Source organism: Carcharodon carcharias, chromosome 3 (genome assembly GCF_017639515.1).
Source record: "Carcharodon carcharias isolate sCarCar2 chromosome 3, sCarCar2.pri, whole genome shotgun sequence".
Classification (NCBI taxonomy): Eukaryota; Metazoa; Chordata; class Chondrichthyes; order Lamniformes; family Lamnidae; genus Carcharodon; species Carcharodon carcharias.
In genome coordinates this window covers 132,993,037-133,017,126 of record NC_054469.1, presented here as the reverse complement: position 1 = coordinate 133,017,126, position 24,090 = coordinate 132,993,037, and the positions used below count along the sequence as shown (strand labels likewise).

Here is a 24,090-nt window from a genome sequence, read left to right as displayed (position 1 = left end):
ACAGATATAAAATTAACAATCCAAATTATGGACAAAACTAATGTATGAACTGTGCAAAGTAATACACAAGGAAACGTCGGAAAGTATCACGAGGCTTGTCTCCACACATCTTCCAACACCCTGAAAGAAGCAAAAAAAAAGGAAATGTCCGTAGCCAGTTAAGGAAAAACCTCTAAAGAAATTCTTTAACACTTTCAGATGTGAAGAATTGCAAGCTTTAACAATACACGGAGCTTCTGCTCTGGTTGTGTCAGCATCATAGACTAACATCCGTATTCTGCAAACATTTTTTTTAATGAATGTGGTTAACAATGTAACAACGACCAGGTAAAATGTATTTTTGTGATTTTGATTGAGGGATAGGTATTGGTCAGGACACTAGGGATAATTCTCTGCTCTTCTTCAAAATAGTTTTGCATTCAACCGAGCAGGCAAAAGGGACCTAGGTTTAACATCTCATCTGAAAGATGATGCCTCCAACTCAAACCTTGGAGTGGAACTTGAACCTGGAACCTTGTGGTTCAGAGGCAAAAATGCTACCGACTGAGCCACAGCTGACACACTCAAGGGTACCAACATCCTCCAGATCTCTCTTTTCCTTCACTTCCTACTCAACTTATTCCTTCTTCTAATCTTGCCCCTTGCTGTGTATTCATGATACCCTCTGTCCTTCTACCCTGACCCTGAATGCATTGTCTTTACAAAAGGCCTCAGCTTCATCCCTCCCTCAATTAATTTTGAACTCAGTGTGCAACATCAAGCTCTTCTTCTCTCGCTTTCACTTCCACATCTTTAGATAGAGGTATTCTCCCTGGACAGCAGGCCCTCTTACCCGTATCCAGTATTCTCCCTCTCCCAGGCTCCTCTCTCTGGCCTCCTAACCTATTTTGATCTTTTTACTGAGAACTACTGGTGACATCAGCTGTCTCAATTTATCTGCTTCCTCACTCATTCGAACCTGTCTCCCTCTGAACTTACAACACTCTTTTCTCTCAGGTCCAACACTAACATTGTCATCAAACCTACTGACAAGAGTGGTGCTGTTGCTGTCTGGTGAACTGACCTCTATGGTGCAGAGTACACTAACTTTCTGACACTTCCTTCCCTGGACCATGATCCCAACACCAAACATCAAATCATGGTATCCCGGTCTGTAACTGACCTGATTGCCTCTGGAGATCTTCCCTCTATGGTTTCTGACCTTATAGTCCCCAACTCTGAACAGCCTACTTCTACCTCATTTGCAAGAACCACAAACAGGACTGCCCTGGTAGACCCATCGTTTCTGCCTGTTCCTGCCCCACTGAACTGATAGCTTCTCTTTCAGCTCTTAATTTTTCTCCCCTTGTCCAGTTTTTTTCCCATCTGCATCCTGACTCTTCCAATATTCTCCATCACTTTAACAGTTTCCAATTTCCTGGTCTTAACTGTCTCCTTTTCACTATGGACATCCAATTTCTCTGCACTTTCATCCCCCATCAGGGCAGTCTGAGAGCTCTTCTCTTCTTCCTTGAAACCCAGCCAGTCCCTAACCACACCACCACTCTGTTTCATTTGATTGAACAACTTTTCCTTTAACTCCACTCATTTCCTCCAAATAAAAGTGTTGCTATGGATACACACAGGCCCTAGCTTTGTCTGCCTTTTCATAGGATATATGGAACATTCCTTATTCCAGTGCTACTGAGTTCCCCTTTCTCATCTATTTTGCAGTCCATTGGTGATGGTATCAGTGTTTCCTGCACTCCACCTGAACTGGAAAATTTCATCAACTTTGCTTGCAATTTCCACCTTTTGCTCATGGTCATCTCAGACTCTTCCACTCCTGTGCAGGTACAGCAAGTGATTAAGAAGGCTAATGGAATGCAATCCTTTATTACAAGAGGAAGTGAATGTAACAGTAAGGAAGTTATGCTTCAGTTTCAAGATGTGAGGCCACATCTCAAATACAGTGTGCAGGTTTGGTCTCCTTATTTAAGGAAGGATGTAAATACATTGGGGTGATTCAGAGGAGGTTTATTTGATTGATACTTGGAATGAGTGGGTTGTCTTATGAAGAAAGGTTAGACAGACTGGGTTTGTTTCCACTGGAGTTTAGAACAGCGAGGGATGACTTGAAAAATCCTGAACGGTATTGACAAGGTGGACGTGGAAAGGATGTTTCCTCCTGTGGGTGAGTCCAGAACCAGGGGGCACTGTTTTAAAATTAGGGGTCTTCCTTTTAGGACAGGGGTGAAGAGAATTTTTTTCTCTGAGGGTTGTACGACTTTGGAACTGTCCACCTCTGAAGGCAGTGGAGGCTTGGTCATTGGATATTTTTAAGATGAAGGTAGATTGGTTCCCTTGCCTAACAGGAATCTAAGTCATTGGTTAGACATAAATGTAGAATTCAAAACATAAACAGATCAGCCATGATCTTATCAAATGGTGGAGCAGGCTCAAGGGGCCAAATGGCCTATTCTGCTCCTATTTCACATATTTGTATATTCCTCGAGCTTCTGTCTCCATTTCTAGTAATGGGCTATCAACCAGTGTTCACTATAAGCTCACTGACATCCACAGCAACCTCAATTACCATGTTTGCTCACATACAGCTTCTAGCAGGAACTCTATTCCATTCTCCCTCTTTGTCGCATATGATCTGATGATACAAGCTTCCATACCAGCATTTCTGATGAGTCATTCATTTTTTTCAACCAAAGAGCCCCTGCCACCCTGTCAATGATTGACAGTGCCCTTAGCCTTTTTTTAAAATTTGTTCATGGGATATGAGCGTTACTAGCTGGGCTAGCATTTGTAGCCTATCCCTAAATGCCCTTATTCAGAGGGCATTTAAGGGTCAACCACATTTCTGTGGGTCTGGAGTCACATGTAGGCCAGACCAGGTAAGAACAGCAGGTTTCCTTCCCTAAAGGACAGTAGTGAGCCAGATGGGTTTTACAACAATTGGCAGAGTTTTATTTCCAGATTTTCTTTAATTGAATTGAAATTTCACCATCTACCACGGTGCAATTCAAACCCGGGTCTTCAGAGCAATACCCTGGGTCTCTGGGATACCAGTCCAATGACAATATATTAATCATTGTGTACCTGTTCCCCTTGTCGATCCCATTTCCTTCACTTCTGTTCTCAACTCTTCCCCTCCCATTTAGAGCCAATAGGGTCCTCTTTGTCCTTACCTTCCACCCCGCCAGCCTTGGTATTCAATGGATCATCCTCCATCATTTACACCACCAAATAAGTCTTCCCCTCCCCTCTCCTTTCAGCATTCAGAGGGACTGTTCCCTTAGCAATACCATGGTCCACTCCTCAGTCACCCCCAACAATCCCTACCCTTTAAGTGACACTTTTCTATGCAATTGCAAGAGATGTAAACACCTGTCCTTTTACCTCCTCTCTCCTCATCACCCAAGGCCCTTAATACTCCACCCAGGTGAAACAGTGATTTATTTGTAATTCTTTTAGTTAAGTACACAGTATTCACTGCTCACAATGCACTTTGCTCTACACTGGGGAGACCTAATGCAGATTGTGTAATTCCTTTGCTGAACACCTCTGTTCAATCCCAAGTGTGACCCTGAGCTTCCGGTGGCCTGTCGTTTTTATTCTCCACCTCTCTCACACACTGACATCTCTGTCATCAGCCTACTGCACTTTTGCAAAGAAATCCAGTGTTAGCTCGAGGAACAGCACCTTCTCTTGCAATTTGGCACTTTACAGCCTTCTGGACTTAATGTTGGGTTCAACAATTTCAGACCATAATCTATACCCCCATACTGATTTTTTTTTTTTGCAGGTTTTAGTTTTACTCTTGTTTTTGCTTTCAGACGCCAGGTGTTCATCATTTTGCTATTCGCACCTCCTCCAGACACACCTTTTGTTTCTTTCTCTCATGGCCACTTTGATCTGAAATATTGGGTTGGATTTAATGTTCCCATTACAGCATCTGCCAGCAGGACCAGAAGTCATCGGGGATCTGGCGTGGGCTTATGGTGGCCAGTTGAACCCAATCAAGTCTTGGCCAGTAAATTAATGGAGTGACACCTCATGCCACTGGGTCATGTGGTGGGGACAGCTCTGTTGTTGGGAAGCCCACATACCTGATGGCTGTGGGGAGCACCACAATGAAGCGTGGCTAGCCTTGTCTTTGAAACCATAGTCGTCTTTCAGGCTTTAAATGCAAACTGTGCAGTTTAAATCTCTGGCAGCTGAATTTCTCGTTCTCCAAAACAAGATACCTTACAAGGCCCAGGGAGAAGAGTCCACCAATATCCCACAATTTCATTCTGTGGCCTCAGCGAGGCAACTGAAGAGGTCGGACGTGACAGAGTCCAGCCAGTGGACTGTCCCACACTTTAGCGATGGCTCGCTGCCTGTCCTCCTCCAGGCTGTTCGCGTGTGTAGCCATATATTGTTCCCTGGTAATGGACGCAAAAGGGTTTCTTGGATGACCAAAGGGGCCTCGGCAGAGGTTGCCACAGAGGTGAGCTGCCATGGGGTGCATCAAAGGAACTGGGTCCAGTGCATGAAAAGGATGAGTGACCTACTCCACGCTGCAAGGTGAGTTTCAGTGACAGACAGGCAAAAAGTGAATTAAAGATGGGTGGGGACAGAAGGATCACTCAATTATTATGGACTTGGATGGGCATTGATGTGTACACCGTGTCTCCTCACCAGCTTCCCTAGTTGCAGGACTCAATGTTACCGGAATGTACTGCTCTTGCCTCTCCATGTCAGCCACCTTTCTTGAGAGGTTGAGCCTTAGAAGAATAGATCAGCAACATCTCATGGGTCCAGGGGGCAGTCCAGCAGTAAGGGGTTCTCCTCAACATTAACTGAAGCTTCAGTAGCTCTCCCTTTAAGCTTGCAGGGAAAAGAGCCCACAACAACAGGCAGAAGGTGAAGACTGGGGATGGCGTGTCAGACATCAGACAGCTGACCATCGCTGAGCTGGAAGCACTGAAGTTGTCAGGGAAATAGGGCAGATGCTGCACCTCAGATGCTGAGTTTGGAGTGGAGAGTGAGAAGGATTCACACTTAGCCATCATTGCTGGCTACAATAGCAGCCTGCTGAACCCACTGATGGGAGCAGACAATCAATCAGCACTCAATCATTTGTGTTTATGTTCCCTTTGCAAGTTTGACTGTTGCGGAGGCTTGAGAGCAGCCCACCTGTACACCACCTCAGATCTCCTCCGAGGATGACAGTCTGTCATCTCTGAAGTCACGGCGTCATATCTGTCCCCTGCACTTAGCATCATTGCAGGTATATTCACCTCAGTGGGGAGATGCTGACAAACAAGCCCTAGGTCACAATCTGGTGAACACCTCGCAGCTGCACAGATGCAGATGATGGGGCAGTGACAGTCAAGGCCACTGACAGGGGAGGACTGCTGGAGTCCAGCCCCTTGGTGAGGCCCAGGCTGATGGTGGGCCTCTGAAGAGGGACATACTCAGGCTGCTAGAGTCACAGATGCAAATGGGGAGAAACTGTATTCAAACACAATCTGTAACCTCATGGCCTGGCATATTCCCCACTCTACCATTACCACCAAGACAGGGTACCAATCCTGGTTCCATGAAGAATGCAGTAGGGCATGCCAAGAACAACACCAGGCATACCTAAATAAGAGGTATATGGTGAAGGTATAACACAGGGCTACTTATGTATCAAACAGCACAAGCAGCAAGTGATAGACAGGGCTAAGTGATCCCACAACATACAGATCAGATCTAAGCTCTGCAGTCCTGCCACATCCAGTCGTGAATGATGGTGGACAATTAAACAACACAATGGGGGAGGAGGCTCCACAAATATCCCCATCCTCAATGATGGGGGAGCCCAGCACATCAGTGTAAAAGATAAGGCTGAAGCATTTGCTGCAATCTTCAGCCAGAAGTGCCGAGTGGACGATCCATCTCGGCCTGCTCCGGAAGTATCCAGCATCACAGATGCCAGTCTTCAGCCAATTCAATTCACTCCATGTGATATCAAGAAATGGGTGAAGACACTGGATACTGCAAAGGCTATGGGCCCTGACAATATTCTGGCAATAGTACTGAAGACTATGAAGACTCCAGAACTTGCCGCGCCCCTAGCCAAGCTGTTCCAGTACAACTACAACACTGGCTATGTGGAAAATTTCCCAGTGTGTCCTGTCCACAAAAAGCAGGATAATCCAACCAGACCAATTACCGTCCCATCAGTCTACTCTTAATCATCAGTAAAGTGATGGAAGGGGTCATCAACAGTGCTATCAAGTAGCACAGGTTTAATAAATGATCTCAGAGTAAAAGATACCCTAGCAAACAGTGACCATAACATGGTAGAATTTAGAATTCAGTTTGAGAGTGAGAAACTGGGTCAGAAACAACTGTGCTAAACTTAAATAAGGATAATTACAAAGGAATGAGGGCAGAGTTGGCTGGAATGGACTGGGAAAGGATTTTAGCAGAAAAGACGGTTGATGAACAATGGCAGATGTTTAAGAAAATAATTCCAGACTCACAGCAAAAATATAACTCAGTGAGGAAGGAGGATTCTAGGAAGGGGATAAACCAATCATGGTTAACCATGGAAGTTAAGGATAGTATCAAATTGAAAGAAAAACATACAATGTGGCAAAGATTAGTGGTAAGCCAGAGGATTGGGAAAGTTTTAAAAACCAACAAAAGATGGTGAAAAAATAATAAAGAGGGCGGAAATAAATTTTGAGGGTAAACTAGCCTAAAAACAGACAATAAGAGCTTCCTTAAGTAAATAAAAAGGGAGGGAGAAGCCAAAGTCAACATAGGTTCCTTAGAGAACAAGGGTGGGGAAATAATAATAGGGAACTAGGAAAAAGGCAAAGGAGTTGAATAAATACTTTGCATCAGTCTTCATGGTAGAAGACACTAATAGCATACCAAAAATACTAAATAATCATGGGGCAAAAAGGGGAGGAAATAAATGCAATTACTATCACTAGAGAAAAAGTACTAGGGGAACTAATGGGGCTATAGGCCGATAAGTCCTCTGGGCGTGATGGGTTGCATCTTAGGATATTAAAGGAAGTAAATACAGAGATAGTGGATGCAATGGTAGTTATCTTTCAAGGAACCTTAGACTCTGGGAAAGTCCGAGAGGATTGTAAAACTGCCAATATAACACCCTTATTCAAAAAGGAAGGGAAACAAAAAACAGGTATCTATAGGCCAGTTAACTTAACATCTGTCATTGGGAAAATGTTGGTGTCTATTATAAAGGAAGTAATAGCAGAGCATTTAGAAATACATAATGTAATCAAGCAGAGTTAGCATGGTTTCATGAAGGGGAAATCATGCCAAGAAATTTATTAGAATTCTTTGAGGGGGTAACAAACAGAATAGACAAAGGGGAACCAGTAGATGTAATATATTTGGATTTCCAAAAGGTGTTCGATAAGGTTACGCACATAGGGCTACTTAATAAAATAAGAGCCCATGGTGTTAGGGGCAGTATATTAGCATGGATAGAGGATTGACTAATTAATAGAAGACAGAAAGTCGTGATAAGGGGGGGCATTTTCGTGATGGCAACCTCTAAAGAGTGGAATGCCACAGGGATCAGTGCTAGGCCACAGCTGTTTACAATATATATTGACTTGGATGAGGGAAGTGAATGTACTATCATCAAATTTGTGGATTACACAAAAATAGGTGGGAAGGCAAGTGGTGAGGATGGCACAAAGAGTCTACAGAGGGAGACAGACAGGTTAAGTGAGTGGGCAAAAACTTGGCAGATGGAATATAATGTGGGAAAATCTGAGGTTGTGCACTTTGGCAGGAAGAATAGGGGAGTTGAACATTATTTAAATGGAGAAAGACCTCAGAAAGCTGCAGCACAGAGGGATTTGGGGTTCCCCCTGCATGAATCCCAAAAAGCTAGCTTACAGTTTCAGCAGGTAAGGAAGGCAAATAAAATGTTCACCTTTATTTCAAAGGGAATGAAGTGTAAAAATAGGGAAGTCTTGCTAAAACAATACAAGGCACTATTTTGACCACACCTAGAAAACTGTGAACAGTCTTGGTCCCCTTATCTAAAGAAAGATATATTGGCAATGGAGGCAATGCAGAGAAGGTTCACAGTTTGATCCCAAGTATGGAGAGATTTTTTTATGGGGAGAGGTTGAGTCGGTTGGGCCTGTACTCATTGGAGTTTAGAAGAATGAGATGTGACTTATTAAAACATATAAGATTCTTAGGGGAATCAGAGTCAGAGTAGATGCTGAGAGGTTGTTTCCCCTTGTGGGAGAGTCTAGGACCAGAGGGCATAATCTCAGAGTAAGGGGTCACACATTTAAGACAGAGATGAGGAAGAATTTCTTCTCTCAGACGGTAGTGAATCTGTGGAATTCTTTACCTCAGAGAGCTGTAGGGGCTGGGTCGTTAAGCATATTCAAGGCTGAGATAGACAGATTTTTAATCAGTGAGGGAATCAAGGGTTATGGGGAAAAGGCAGGAAAGTGGAATTGAGGATTATCAGATCAACCATATTCTCATTGAATGGCGGAACAGACTTGATAGACTGAATGGCTTACTTCTGCTCCTACGTCTTATGGTCACTTGCTTAACAATAACCTGCTCGTTGCCCAGTTTGGGTTCTGCCAAGGCCACCCGGCTCCTGACCTCATTACAGCCTTGGTCCAAACATGGATAAAACAGCTGAACTCCTGAGGTGAGCTGAGAATGACTGCCCTTGACATCAAGGCCGCATATGACTGAATGTAGCATCAAGGAGCCCCAGCAAAACTGGAGTCAATGAGAATCAGGGGGAAAACTCTCTACAGTCATACCCAGTACAAAGGAAAACGGTTGTGGTTGTTGCAGGTCGGTCATCTCAGCTCCAGGACATCACTGTAGGAGAGCCTCAGGTTAGTGCTCTTGGCCCAACCATCTTCAGCTGACCTTCCTTCCATCATAAGGTCAGAAGTGGGGATGTTCGCTGATGATTGCATAATGTTCAGCACCGTTCGCCACTACTCAGATACAGAAGCAGTCCATGTCCAAATGCAGCAAGACCTGGATAATATCCAGGCTTGGGCTGAAAAGTGGCAAGTAACATTCACGCCACACAAGTGCCAGGCAATGACCATCTCCAACCATCGTCTCTTGACTTTCAATGGCATTACCATCACTGAGTCCCCAACTATCAACATCCTGGGGGTTACCATTGACCAGACACTGAACTGGACTAGCCGTATAAATACTGTGGCTACAAGGGCAGGTCAGAGGCTAGGAAAAGTGCAACAAGTAACCCACCTCCTGACTCCCCAAAGTCTGCCAACCATCTACAAAGCACAAGTCAGGAGTGTGATGGAATACTCCCCACTTGCCTGGATGAGTGCAGCTCCAAAAACACTTAAGGAGCTGGACACCATCCAGGGCAAAGCAGCCCGCTTGATTGGCACCACATCCACAAACATTCACTCCCTCTACCACCGACGCACAGTAGCAGTAGTGTGTACCATCTACAAGATGCACTGCAAGAATCCACCAAGACTGCTTAGACAGCACCTTCTAAACCCACAACCACTACCATCTAGAAGGACCAGGGCAGCAGATAGATGGGAACACCACCACCTGGAAGTTCCTCTCCAAGTTACTCACCATCCTAACTTGGAAATATATCGGCATTGCTTCATTGGCGCTGGGTCAAAATCCTGGAACTCCCTTCCTAACAGCACTGTTAGTGTACCTACACTACACTGACTGCAGCAGGTCAGGTAAGCAGCTCACCACCACCTTCTCAAGAGCAAATAGGATGGGCAATAAATGCTGGACAGCCAGCGAAGCCCACATCCAGTGAATGAATAAATAAAAGCTGCTGAGACATTCAGCAACGCATGTCTGCTCATCAAGGAGTCCATCACTGGCATGTCCTCTGGCATGACCCATATGGGGGGGGGCACATTGCTTCTCCCATGGAAAGGCTGGTGAGCATCATGGAGAGGCAGATCCAGAAGACCGCACAATGGACGTCTGGTTTGAGCGTCAGCGTGCAGACTAATGCTGGTGCCATGACAACATTGTTGCAGTGGGCCAGCAAGAGGTGGGTGGTGCCCCTGGACATCCCTCCAGGAGCACCTCCACCTGCTTTCATTCCACTCTGCATCGAGAGGACTGAGGAGTTGCAACCTAACAAACTCAAGAGTACCTCTCAGGGCACTCCAAGAGTAGCCAGTAACATCCCATCACCACTGCCAACGCTCCAAACACATCCAGCTGCAGCATCCATAGAACAGGCTCCTGCATCACTCTGAGCCCTCCAGGCCTGCGGCATCCAGAAGACACTTGCCGCCATCATCAAAGGCCATGGGGAGCAGCAGACTGTCTTGAATACAGCTGTAGATGGTGGAGGCATAACTTGTTAACGTTTCAAAAAGGGCATATGAACAGTCCATTGTGGCACTGTGGTTTATTTGATACCATCAATGTTTTTCTGGTTAATTTGAATCAAACTTCTTGTGTTTTTCAGATCTGTGTGATTCAGTCATTGAGGGCGTCATGATCTTAGACAGGATAAAAATAAGTAGACTGCTCTTATCTCACTTCGGGAATGTGTCACAGGCATGATATGTGGCTGCCTCGAAAGTTATCATTATGTTAGCGTAAATCATGGAACATGTGGCCTTTGTACATAATGGAGATTTAACGGCAATGCTCGAGTGAGGAAAACCTTTGCCCGTTTGGGGCTGAAAATGAGAGAGAACAAGGTTGTCTCGTGCCTCCCTAACACTGGCCTCCACCCCTCTGGCGTCTGCACCATGAGGATGTTGATGTCTCTCTGCCGCAGCAATCACCTCCTCCCCCTTGTCATCATTAGATGAGGTGTTGCTACGTCTTCCTCATCTGGGTTCAGGTGTTCTCCTCTATGTAAGGTCAGACGGTGTAGGGTGCAGAATACTACGACGATACACGAGGCTTGGAGGGGAATTTAGACATGGTGGCATTTCCATGTATTTGTTGGCCTTGGGCTACTATGTGGTAAAGGTTGTGGATATGACAGATTTTGTTGAAAATGCATCTTATAGATGGTACACATTGCAGCCACAGTGGGCTGGTGGTGGAGAGAGTGAATGTTTAAAGTGGTGGATGGTATGCCAATCAAGCAGACTGCTTTGTCCTAGAAGATGTTGGAGCTGCACTCATCCAGGCAAGTGGATCCATCACACTGCTCCCTTGTACCTTCTACATGGTGCAGAAGCTTTGATAAGTCAGGAAGTGATTCCCTCGCTGCTAAATACCCTGCCTCTAACCTGCTCCTGTAGCCACAGTATTTATGTGGCTGATCCAGTTAAGTTTCTGATCAATGGTGACCCCCACTGGATGTGGATGGCAGGGATTCAATGATGGCAACGCTGTTGACTGTCAAGGGGAGATGGTTAGATTCTCTTGTTGAAGATGATCATTGCCTGGCACTTTTGTGGCATGAATGTTACTTGCCACTTATCAGCCCAAGCCTGAGTATTGGCCAGGTTTCACTCTACATATGCATGGACTGCTTCGGTACCTGAGCAACTGAACTCTGTGCAATGATCTGTGAACATCGCACTTCTGACCTTGGAGAGGAGGTCATTGACGAAGCAGCTGAAGGTGGTTGGGCCTAGGATACTACCCTGAGGAAATCCTGCACCAATGTCCTGAGATGATAGGCCCCCAACAACCAGAACCATCTTCCTTTGTGCTAGTTATGACTCCAACCAGAGGATTTTTCCCCTGGATTTCCACAGATTTAAATTTTACTCAGGAAACTAACCAAACTCTGTTGAGGTCAAGGACAGTCACTCTTATCTCGCTTCAGGAATTCTGCTCTTTTGGCAACATTTGGCCCTAGGCTGTAATAAGGTCTGGAGTCATCTTCTCCTGGTGGAACCCAAACAGAACATTAGTGAGCAAATTAACAGCGAGTAAATGCCTCTCGATAGCACTGCTGATAGCATTTTTTAATCACTCTGCTAATGATCAAGAGTAGGTTGATTGGTCGGATTTGATCTGTCCTGCCTTTTGTGGACAGGACATAATGTTGGCAATTTTGTACATTGCCAGGTAGGTACCAGTATTGAAACCATAGAAAAGTTACAGCACAGGAGGAAGCCAATCATACCATCTTGTCCATGCCAGCCCGAGGACACCCAGGTGCCCTTTCTAATCCCACCTTCCTGCACCCGGCCCATAGCCCTGCAACTTACAGCACTTGAGGTGCAGATCCAGGTACTTTTTACAAGTTTCTTTTTAGAGTTTCTGCCTCTACCACCAACTTGGACAGCAAATTCCAGACACCCACTACCCACTGCGTAAAAAAGTTCTTCCTCATGTCCCCCTTACACCTTCTGCCACTTATCTTGAATCTATGTCCCCTGGTTCTAGAATTCTCCACCAAGGGAAACAATTTTATCCTGTCCACTCTATCTATTCCCCTCATAATTTTGTACACCTCAATCAAGTCACCTCTCAGCCTTCTTTGTTCTAAGGAAAATAACTCCAACCTATCTAATTTCTCCTCGTAGCTACACTTTTCTAACCCTGGCAACATTCTTGTAAACCTCCTCTGCACTCTCTCCAGAGCTATTACGTCCTTCCTGTAAGGTGGTGACCAGAACTGCACACAATACTCCAGTTGTGGCCTCACCAGTGTTTTATACAATTCCAACATTATATCCTTACTTTTATATTCTATACCTCTGCCAGTGAAGAAGAGCATTCCGTATGCCTTCCTTACAACCTTGTCTACTTGAACTGCTGCCTTCAGGGACCTGTGTACTTGTACGCCAAGATCTCTCACTTCATCTACCCCTCTTAGTATATTCCCATTTATTGGCCAGGATTTTCCCCTCGGCGATTTGGGGGCAGAGCCCAGTCGCTGAGGGGAAATGATGTGAGATGACATCGGGAGGAATCCCCGAAACCATCCTGGGCCATTTAAATTTTTAGGAAGGCGGGCAGACAGCGAAATCAGCTGTCCGCCCGCTGACCTATCAATGGCCAATTGAGGCCATTGACAGGCTAGTTAGAGTACTTAAAGACCTGCCCGGCCAACCTTAACGCTGGAGGGCAGGCCAGGAGCCCCAGCGGGCTCCAGATTATTCATGAAACTTCATCCACTGGCGGGATGAAGTTTCATGTCCGTTATGTACAAAAATAATAAAGTTTATGTGTTCTTTATTAACACGTCCCATCTCGCGTGACATTGTTAATAATTTTTTAATGTTTCTAATTTTAAAGTTTTTACTACTGTTAGTATTCTCCCTGAGACAGGACTTTGCCTCCGGGAGAAGTGTGCTCTTTCGCGTGCACGCGCAGAACAGCGCACTTTGACAGATGGGAAATCCCTCCCCCTGCACAGGGAGCGCATAGCGCTTCCTGTCGGGCATGCCGCTGGGCGGGCCTTAATTGGCCCACCCACTTAAAATGGTGGTGGGCCCCATTTCAGTGGCAGGGGTCGGCTGCCCACCCGCCGCCAAGCCGGTGGGGCCCGCCCGCCATCCAAGGGCAAAATTCTGCCATTGTGTAATCCCTGTAACTGTTTGACCTCCCTAAATGTATGACCTCACACTTCTCTATGTTAAAATCCATCTGCCACTTTACCGCCCATTCCAGCAACCCATTTATATTGTTTTGGAGATTATGGTTATCCTCTACACTATCCACTACTCAGCCAAGAAGCATGACTAGTTCTGGAGCATGAGTCTTCAGCATTACACCTGGGATCTTGTCAGTGTCCATAAACTTTGCTGTACTGAGTTCACTCAACCATTTCTTGATGGAATATGGATTGAACCAATTTGGTTGAATACTGGCATTTATGATGGGTACCTCAGGAGGAGGCTGAGATGGATGATCTACTCAGCACATTTTACTGAAGATGGTTGCAAACACATCAGCTTTGTGTTATGCACTCAGATGTTGGGCTCTGCATTGTTGATGATGGAGATATTCAGGGAGTCTCCTCCACCAATTAGCTGCTTAAATTCACCATTCATGAATGGCTGCGTAAGTACATATTTTAAGGTTATTTGGTGTCTCACTAAGAGATCTGGAGGCTCATATGGCTGAACATAAACCATTTATATCGGTAACCCATAACTATATGCATACCCAAGATACTACCGTGCCTGGATGCTGTCTTCATGCTGGCTCCTTCCAGACTCCAGTGCACACAGTGTATTATCATGTGACTCTATATTGTACCGTGGGTGGTACTGTTCTCAAGTCCCACAGTAACCCTTATTCTGCCCACACTCTTACACTACAGTATTGCAGAGCTTTGATCTGATCTGTTGGGTGTGGGATTAGTTAGCTCTGACTACAGCATGCTGCTTCTGCTGTTTAGCATGCATACAGTCCTGTGTTGTAGCTTCTCCAGACTATCACATGAGTGGACAGACACTTGACAGATAAAATTTAACACTTAAGTTCATTTTGATAGAAAGAATGAAGAGATGCAATATAAGCTGAATGGTACAATCATTTACACAAGAACACAAGAGATAGGGCAGGAATAGACTATAAGACCCATTGAACCTGCTTCGCCATTTCATATGATCATGGCTGATCTTGGGCTTCAACTTCACTTTCCCACCTGCTCCCCATGCTCCTTGATTACCTGAGACACCAAAAACAGTCTCTCTCAGCCTTAAATATAGTCAACGATGGAGCATTCACAACCCTCTGGGGGAGAGACTTCAAAAGATTCACAACCTACTTAGTGAAGAAATTTCTCCTTAATACAGTCTAAAATGATCAACCCCTTATCCTGAGACTGTGACCCCATGTTCTGGATTCTCCAGCCAGCAGAAACAACTGCTCAGTGTCTGCCCTGTGAATTTCCTTCAAAATCTTGTATGTTTCAATGGGGTCACCTCTCATTCTTCTAAACTCTAGGGAGCATAGGCCCAATTTACTCATTCACTCATCATAGGGCAGTCCCCTCGTCCTAGTAAAACTTTGCTGTATTGCTTCCAATGTAAGTATGTCCTTATTTAAATACGGAGACCAAAACCGCATACAGACTCCAGGTATTATCTCACCAAAGCTCTTATAGCAAGACTAAGTAGGTAGGGGAACAGAGACACTGGGGCAGATATGTACACAAATCTTTAAAGGTGGCAGAACAAGTTAAAAAAAAACATATCGATTACTTGGCCTTAATAGCAGTATGGAGTATAAAATCAAGTAAGTCAATGCTGAGCTTTTATAAAGTATTGAATAGATCCCAGTTGGAATTTAGTGTGCAATTATGGGCATCCAGAAAAATGGCAAGGCATAGAAAGGGTGAAGAAGAGGTTTACGTGAATGGCAGAAGGAATGAGGGACTTCAGTTACATGGAAAAACAGGAGAAACAGGCTGTTCTCTTCAGGGGAGAGAAGGTTAAGAGGAAATTTAATTCAAGTGTTCAAAATCGTGCAGTTTTAATAGATTAAATAATGAGAAATTGTCTCCAATGGCACAAAGATCAGTAAACTGAAGTCACAGATTTAAGGTAACTAGCAAAAGAACTGAAGGCAGCATGAAAAAAATAAAACATTTTTACACGAATTGTTATTATCTGGAATGCACTGCCTGAGGCGATGGTGGGAGCAGGTTCAATAGCCATCTTCAAAAGAGAATTGAATAAAGGCTTAAATTGGAAAATCTTTCGGGCTGATGTGGAAATAATTGAATAGCCCTTCCAAAGAGGCACAATGGGCTGAATGGTCACCTTTTGTGCTGCATTATTCTATGATTTACGAAGGAGAGGAAGAAGTGTCTTTTTTCTGAAATTCCACTCACTTTTCAACAACTGGGGTGGGAGTGTGGGCCTCATTTGGCATTTTGCTAACATAAATATTTCTCCAGTTTAGCTAAATATCAAATTCATGCACATCAAAGTTTGTCAGATTTTTACCCATTATATTCCCAGTGCCCATTGTTACAAAGATCTTGGCATGTAATGTAAATAAAGAATTTTGTGTGTATACCCCCCCAAAAAAGAGAAAGGAGCATTATTTGCTGCCGAAGATTAATAAAATATTCTGTTAAAAACAGCTGAATAATTGATGGGATATAAATAATCTCAGGTGTGGTGAAAATAAAAAAACTCAATGGGACCCAGATTAATTAGCTGCTGAAACGGGCATGACCTGTTCCCCCTGCATTCAAACCATACAAGAAAGGACAGGACCAAGGGCCATCCTAAATTTGTCCTCAGGTCTCAGCAACATATGACAATGATAAGTTGTGGGTTCAAGCATATTTTAGCCTGCCTGGATCTGGCTGAGCTACACAGCCATGTGCAGGGGTGGGAAGCAATCAGCAGGGATGTGGTTGGGTAAGCACAGCTTCCAGCTACAGCTGTATTTGTTAAAAACAACTTATCTGCAGGCTGCTTCCAAGGTCTGAAATGGTTAGGTGACTGTAAATATGTAAAAAGTAGTTGGAGCCTATGGAAACGCAAACTTTGACTATTTTCCAACAATTTCCAGAATGGGACGGGTAATTGGCGTAGGATCCTCTATCAGATGGGCACCAAAATGACCTGACAAAAGAAATCCTTGCTGAATTGAACAAATTTGGTACAGCCTGTCTCACTGGTAAGTTTGTCATCATTGTCCCTATCTTACACTCAAAGATTTGGATTTCGACTCCCATGGGCAGAATTTTCTGGCCGTCGGGCAGGCGGGCCCGACCCAATCTCCAGATGGCAGGGAGCCGATCCCCACCGGAGAGGTGGGCCCCACCGCCATTTTACACGGGCGGGCCAATTAAGGCCTGCCCAGCGTGCCATCCGACAGGAAGCCCTATGCGCTTCCTGTGCGGGCGGGGGGGAGGATTCCCCAAAAGCGAGAGTGCGCTCTTTCACGCATGCTCACGAAAGAGCGCATTCATCTCCCTGAGCCAAAGTGCAGCCTCAGGGAGATCGCTGACACTTTGAAAAACATTAAAAACTGGGAAAAAAAATTCCCTAACGTGTCACCCTCATGTGACAATGTTACATGAGATGGGACGTTCATAATTTACACTATAACTTTATTAAACTTTTTTAAACCCTACATGAAACGTCATCTTGCCGGTGGATGAGGTTTCATGTTTTATCTATTAGCCGCCGGGGCTCCTGGCCTACCCACCAACATTAAAGTTGGAAGGCCAGGTCCTTTAATTGTTTAAATGATCCTGTCAATGGCCTCAAATGGCTGATTTTGCTGCGCCCCCGCCTTCCTGAAAATTTAAATCGGGTATGATGACGTCAGGGGTTCTGCCCAATGTCATTTCACGTCGGCGAGCAGGCCCCGCCCCCTGCTCGTCAACGGCAAAATTCTGCCCCATGCCTTCCCATTCAGAAAGTGATATTTCTCCTGATCTCAAAATAAATATTAGGAATGGCATTGTTCTTGCATTATTCTTTAATGCACTTACACCAAATTAATGTTGGCACTGTTAAAATGCAGTTGTTTAAAACAAATGGATCAAAAGCTGTGTTAAAATAATGCAGAGAGGAATTTGGTATCAGTGGATTGAGCTTTTTAAAAATACCAGCAGCAATTATTCTTCCTATTTCTTAGAGAAGTTCTTTCTACTTCATACTTCTAGCTGAAATTTGTATGATCATATTTGTTAAACAATTCTACATTGTAAATTAGGCAGGAAGGATATATTTTCTCAGTTGTCCAAACAGATGGGAAAAAAAGATCCTGGCATTGTACCTTATTACCTTCCCAAAATATAATTAAGTACTTTGCAACTAATTAATGAATTTTCAAGGGAAGTCATTGTTGTCTTGATAAATAGGACAATGAATTGCACACAACAAAGCTCAAAAACAGAAAATTAAATAATGATCCTTCAAATGTATTCATAGATTCACTGACTTTATATAGAGACGTAGTGTTAGAATTTTCATGGGTGTTCCATTCCACCTATCATTCAAGAATGTTGAAACATAGAGGTACAGCATGAACTAACCTCTTGCAATTACAACAAAAGGAGATCTGATGCACATGTTGAAAATGATGCCACTAAGTAGATAATGACTGAGCATAAATTTCAACACCAAATGAGAACTGATGGAAGGCCTGATGAAATCAAATGCCCTTCAAGCATGTAAGTGTCCACACTCCAGCCTTCCACATGATTGAAATCCCTGGCTAAAGAATTCCCATCCGCCGGGAGCTTCCAGTCAATTACAGGTTGGCAGCTGCTCACTGTTGCCGGTGCCAGTGGGAGTGATGGCAGCTGGTGGCAAGGCACCCATCAGAGGTCAGAATCATCGCCGGACCCTAGGCCAAAGTTGAATGAAGGCAGGATGGTGACCATGGGGTGGGGGTCCCATAGGAGGAGGGGTGCAGGGTGTCAAAGGCAAGTGGTTTGCTTTCAGTGCACACCTCCTTTCCAATGCTGGGTCTCTCGATCAGGTACAGAGGGACCCTCGGGAGGCCGCTTGTAAATCTAACAGGGTTTGCTGGGCCTCCTTCCAAGGGTGTGGGAAAGCTCTGCGGCTTTCATTTAATCCACGAGCCACCACTAAATTGGGCTCCAGGGTAATGGGTGTCAATTGGCTCATTAAAATGAGCCTATTGACATCCCGTTGGCAGTGGCTGGGAATCCTGTAGCAGCCCCTTCTGCTTTCTGGCTTAATGGGGGAAGGTTTTGCCGTCACCAGGAGACTGAAGTGGGGCTTCTCCTGCAATAAGTGGGCCAGGCCGCCATATTTCCTGCTGTGATGGACTGCATTAAATCCAGCCCAATATTTCAGAAAGAAAAGCTTAAGGTGTTAAATGGAAAAGGCATATTGCAACTAACTAAGCTCCTTCACTTCACCCCGTAAGATGGGCCCAGACAGCAATCAAATTCTGTGGGGAAATTTGAACACCACACCGTAACTGTGCATTGAGCTGCAGCCCATCCTAAAAGTTAGGAAATTCAACCCAAACCCGCTGCAAGCTTTCAGTTTAATCAGGATGTGTTCCTGGGCAGCCTTCTCTCAAGAAGCAGGTCAGTAATTTAAGTATGCTATTCAGCTGCATGCCTGAGAATTTAGATTTAATTGTTGCAGATCTGGTTTTCCAGGGATCAGGAAACCCTGCTGCAGAAGGAAGGGCTGGAGTCAACAGTTAAGGGGATCTTGTGGGCATGGAGGAGCAAAGAGCTTTCCCCTGCACACCTCCACCACCTCCCATCCCCATCCCATCGCTCAAAAAGCTTACCTGCTTCATTGCCTCCCAGCACGTGATTTGTTGACACCCTAGGCAGGAGCTCTAGACTGACAGCAGCTCCACCAGGATAGACTTCAGACTGAACGCCTTTCTCACTCCTGCATGGTCATCACCCTAAACAAAAATTTAAGTCCACCCGAGAGTGCTGTTTGAGCCCTCAATATTCTAGTTTAGAAGTGAGACTGCTGCCAAGTAAGTCAAGCTGAAATTGACAATTTCTATTTTTTTTGGTTCAATTTCCTCCATTTGTTGTTTTTTTTGCAATGGATTTTCAGCATGTTTTTAAAACTTTCAGGACACAGGGTTTTGACTGCAGATCTTATTGATAGAGGAGACATGAACCAGATTTTCAAAATTTTGGAAGGCAATTTTTTTCCAGTAAACTTGCAGAAGAAATCTGTATGTGTACTGCCAATTATTTCATTCCTGTGTAATTGGAAAGATCCCATCAATGTAAACATAAGCCATATTGTTTTCTTCATTTGCTTCTGCAACTTCATAACAGTCCTTAAATGAAAAGACCTCAGTCCCTGCTATTTGGTTGCTTAATGAGTTAGGCAGTTGGTATTAGATGTATTTTACTGTGTGCAGGGTCAGATTTTCAGCTCAGAGGATAAGAGATTTATGATTTTTTGTGGACTCAGGAAGGTTTTTTTTAAAAAAAGTTAGAGTACTTTTGAGATAATTGGAATAAAAAAGACACTGGGCGAGATTTTCCGGCACCTCCCGCCGGCACGATCTTCTGGTCTCGCCAAAGTCAACAGGGAATTGAACAGCTTGCCAATTCTGCTGCATGGGGAACCCACCACAGCGGGGCCAGAATATCTCAGCTATTGATCATGAAATTAAAAATCGGTTGTTAAACCCAAGTACTGTATTTCCAAAATTATTTGGATTAAAATAGGAAATGAACAACTCTGATAGTCCAGGCAACTTTATCTCTATGACTTTTTTTGCTGATACCAATCAGGTGACCAATTTACATTTCTCACAATTACTGAGGTAAGAAATTCCTACAATGAGATAAAAGTGCTAAAATAAAACCATCACCAAGAACCTGGATTTCTGATTTGTCTTCTGTTCAACAAATTCGAGAATTGGAGAGGTCAACATCCTTTCTGTGGTACACAACATGCTTCACTACCCATTACATGTGCTGCCAGGAACATATCAAGTTTTATTAGGTCTCAGTCTCCTTTGGCAAATCTATCCATTACACTGAAGAGCAAAGATAATCCTCAGCTTTATTCTACACTAGCAATTATCTCCTAAGTCTCCCTCTCATCTTTAACAACAAGCACAAAGAATTCATTAAGATAAAAGCTCCTCACCGTCCAAGGGCCTAAACACTCATTTCAAGTGAAGCAGCATTTCACCTGTACTTCCCTCAACTTAATCTACTGCATTCATTGCTCCCAATGCGGTTTCCTCTACATTGGAGAGACCAAGCGCATACTGGGTGACCACCTTCATTCTGTCCGCAAGCATTACTCAGACCTCTCTGTCACTTGCCATTTCAACACCCCACCCTGCTCTCATGCCCACATGTTCATCCTTGGCTTGCTGCATTGCTCCAGTGAAGCTCAACGCAAACTGGAGGAACAGCACCTCATCTTCCGACTAGGCACTTTACAGCCTTTCGGACTGAATATTCAGTTCAACAATTTTAGATCATGAACTCTCTCCTCCATCCCCACCCCCTTTCTGATTTATCCCCCTTCTTTTTGTTTTTTCCAATAATTTATATAGATTTTTCTTTTCCCACCTATTTCCGTTATTTTTAAATGTACTTCCATTCATTGTTTTATCTCTACCATTTAGCCTTTTTCGATTCCTTCAGCCCACCCCACCCCCCCCCCCCCCCCCCCACTAGGGCTATCTGTACCTTGCTTGTCCTGCTTTGTACCCTTAATTAGCACATTCCTTTAGATAATATCACCACCTTCAACACCTCTTTGTCCTTTTGTCTGTGACATCTTTTGGTTATCTCCACCTATCACTGGCCCTCTATCCAGCTCTCTTGTCCCAACACCCCTCCCCCTTAAACCAGCTTATATTTCACCCCTTTTCTATTTTTCCTTAGTTCTGTTGAATAGTCATGCAGACTCGAAACATTAACTGTGCTCCCTTCCACAGATGCTGCCAGACTTGCTGAGTTTTTCCAAGTATTTTTGTTTTTGTTCACAAAGAATTCATTGACTTCGTCATCACCATTCCTTCAGCTGCTTCCCTCCTCATCTTGTCCACCACTCCAGAACTTGTCCAGGGCCTAAGTCAGCCTCCTCCACTTTGCGCAAAACACCCATCTCTCACTAGACTCTCTTCATTTCTGTGTTTGCAGCTTCCGTGCATCATCCCACCTTGGTCCAACCATTGGTAAATGTGCCTTCAGCTAACTGGGCTAGAAGCTCTGAAATAATATTCCTAGACCCACTTCCCTTTTCACTTTCCATTGTTCTTTTCCTCAGTGCCCAAGCTTTTGCCTCCCCACGGCCACCCTCCCATCCTCCCTCCATCATCTGGTCCAACGTGAACCCACTCCTCTTTGGGGCCTGTCAGCCTGGTCCTGGGGAGATTTTGGACTTATCTCCAGTGTCGGGGTCCATCACTGAACACCACTTCCCACTACACCTGCAGCACCAGCTGTGGCCACTGCTCATGCTTGGTACTGCAGGAGTGAAGAGCTACCAGCTTCCAATTAGCCAGCAGGTCTAAGAGGTGGGAATTCCTCCTGGAAGTCCTGCTTCATACTAATTAAAGGGCCATCGCCCGAAAAATTAAAGCGGAGGTGAGCAAGCTAAGCGGAGGCAAGTTCGCCCCAGACATTTACACAGGGGTGTAGGGAGCACACCCTCAGTATAAAATCCAGCCCTATGTCTCTGAATGTTTTGTACCCTTATGCTGCAAATTGTTGTTGATAAATAGTTTAGTGGTTTTGTTAAAAGATTACACAGTAAACCAGAATGCTAAAAATAGAACAGCAGAATTACTCGATGTCCTTACAGTACCAATGTGTTATGATGTGCAAACATTCCAGCCACACACTAATGTACGTGGCTCAAGACTATAGAGGAATTGTGGACATTGTATGGCCAATTATATGAGCTTGCATTGTATGGCCAATTAGATGAAACCTGGCATAGAGCCTTGGCTGCAGGAAACACGGACCAGGTATTTGTGCATGCACATTGCATAATTTTCTGCACATCTAAATTCCTAATAAGACTTGCTTTTGGAAGTACAATTTTGCAAAATTTTGCATTATCAATGCAATAACTCAAATTTAATTAGCATAATTTGATTACATTTTGGGGGAGCAAGGTATAAATGACACAGGAGAACAGGTCAAGAGATCAAGGGCAGAATTTTGCCTTTGGTTGGCGGGCGGGCCCCACCAGCTTGACGGTGGGTGGCAGCTGAACTCCGCTGCCGAAACGGGGCCCGCCACCATTTTGAGTCGGTGGGCCAATTAAGGCCCACCCAGTGGGCTGCCCAATGGGAAGCGCTATGAGCTTCCTGCGTGTGTGTGTGTGTGTGGCGGGGGGTTGGGGGGGGGGGGGGGGGGGGGAGGGATTCCCCAACTGTCAAAGTGCGCTCTTTCGTGCACGTGCGCAAAAGAGTGCACTGTTCCCTCAAAATAAATGCTGCCTCAGAGAGATTACTAACAGTACAAAAAACTTTAACAATAGAAAAATAGAAAATTAACATGTCCCCTTCATGTGACAATGTCACATGAGATGGGACATGTTAATAAGAAGCACATAAACTTTATTAAAGTTTTTAAAGACGGACATGAAACCTCATCCTGCCAGTGGATGAGGTTTCATCTATTATCAGAAGCCCACTGGGGCTCCTGGCCTTAAGGTTGGACGAGCAGGGCATTTAACTACCTTAATTATCCTGTCAATGGTCTTAATTGGTCATTGACAGGTTGGCGGGCGGATAGCTGATTTCGCTGTCCGCCCACCTTCCTGAATATTTAAATGTGAGTTTCTCCCAACATCATCCCGTGTCATTTTCCCGTCGGCGAGTGGGCCCCACCCCCAAATTGCCGATGGGAAAATTCAGGCCCAAAGGTTCAAACTGACTAGAAGTAATTTTAGGGTTAATGCCAAGAAATTCTTCTTCATGCAATGATTGATCACTACTCAGAATGGGTTTCTGGGTGCAGGAAGCATAAAATTTGCAGTGATTTAAGATGCAGCTGGATGTTGCAATGGGGCTACTGCAGGTTTATTCCAGATAAATAAGCCAAGCTGGCTCAATTGGTATTCCTCATACAGACTTCCTCAATTAGTCATTGATACCTGACACGGAAAATAGTAATGAAGATATTTGCTGTAGCCAAATGGAAGTCACCTAATCATCAGTGACCCAATGCTCTGCACTGCCCAATTACAAATCAGCAAACATCTGTACATACTTGAGTCTAGTCCCAATGAATATTGGCCTCCAGCCAGTCTAGGTTCAGCATGCAACTCAGATTTGAGCCCAACTTGCTGTCTCGATTCTCAACCAGCCCAGCCTTTCTGTTGGAATCCTTAATGTTAGTAGTAGAAATGGAAACAAGGTGTTACAAAGCCCCAAAGAGCAGCAGGGTCAGTATATCCAGAGAACACAGGAATAAGATAGCATTAAAGAAACAGCAAACAAAAAAAGGCACCAAGGCTACAAAGAGGAAGAGGGAAATGAAACTAAGAGAATTTGACCACCAGTAAAGGTCAGGTCCCTGGTCACCAATCAGCATTTCATTCTGCTATTCAAGCAGCTCTGCTTTCCGACCAGCCAGCTAATCTCTAGGCTTTGATCGCTATCTCCAGTCTCAATCAATGGTTAGGCCTAGTTATGGTACATGGAACTCAAGGCCACTATTCTATGAAT

At 44.5% G+C, this 24,090-nt stretch overlaps 1 protein-coding gene across 2 annotated transcripts in view; it reads right to left on the bottom strand.

Annotated features, from left to right (window-relative positions):
- itgb8 (integrin, beta 8) overlaps positions 1 to 24,090 on the bottom strand; it is a 115,221-nt gene that overhangs the window by 45,052 nt on the left and 46,079 nt on the right. The window lies entirely within an intron of this gene.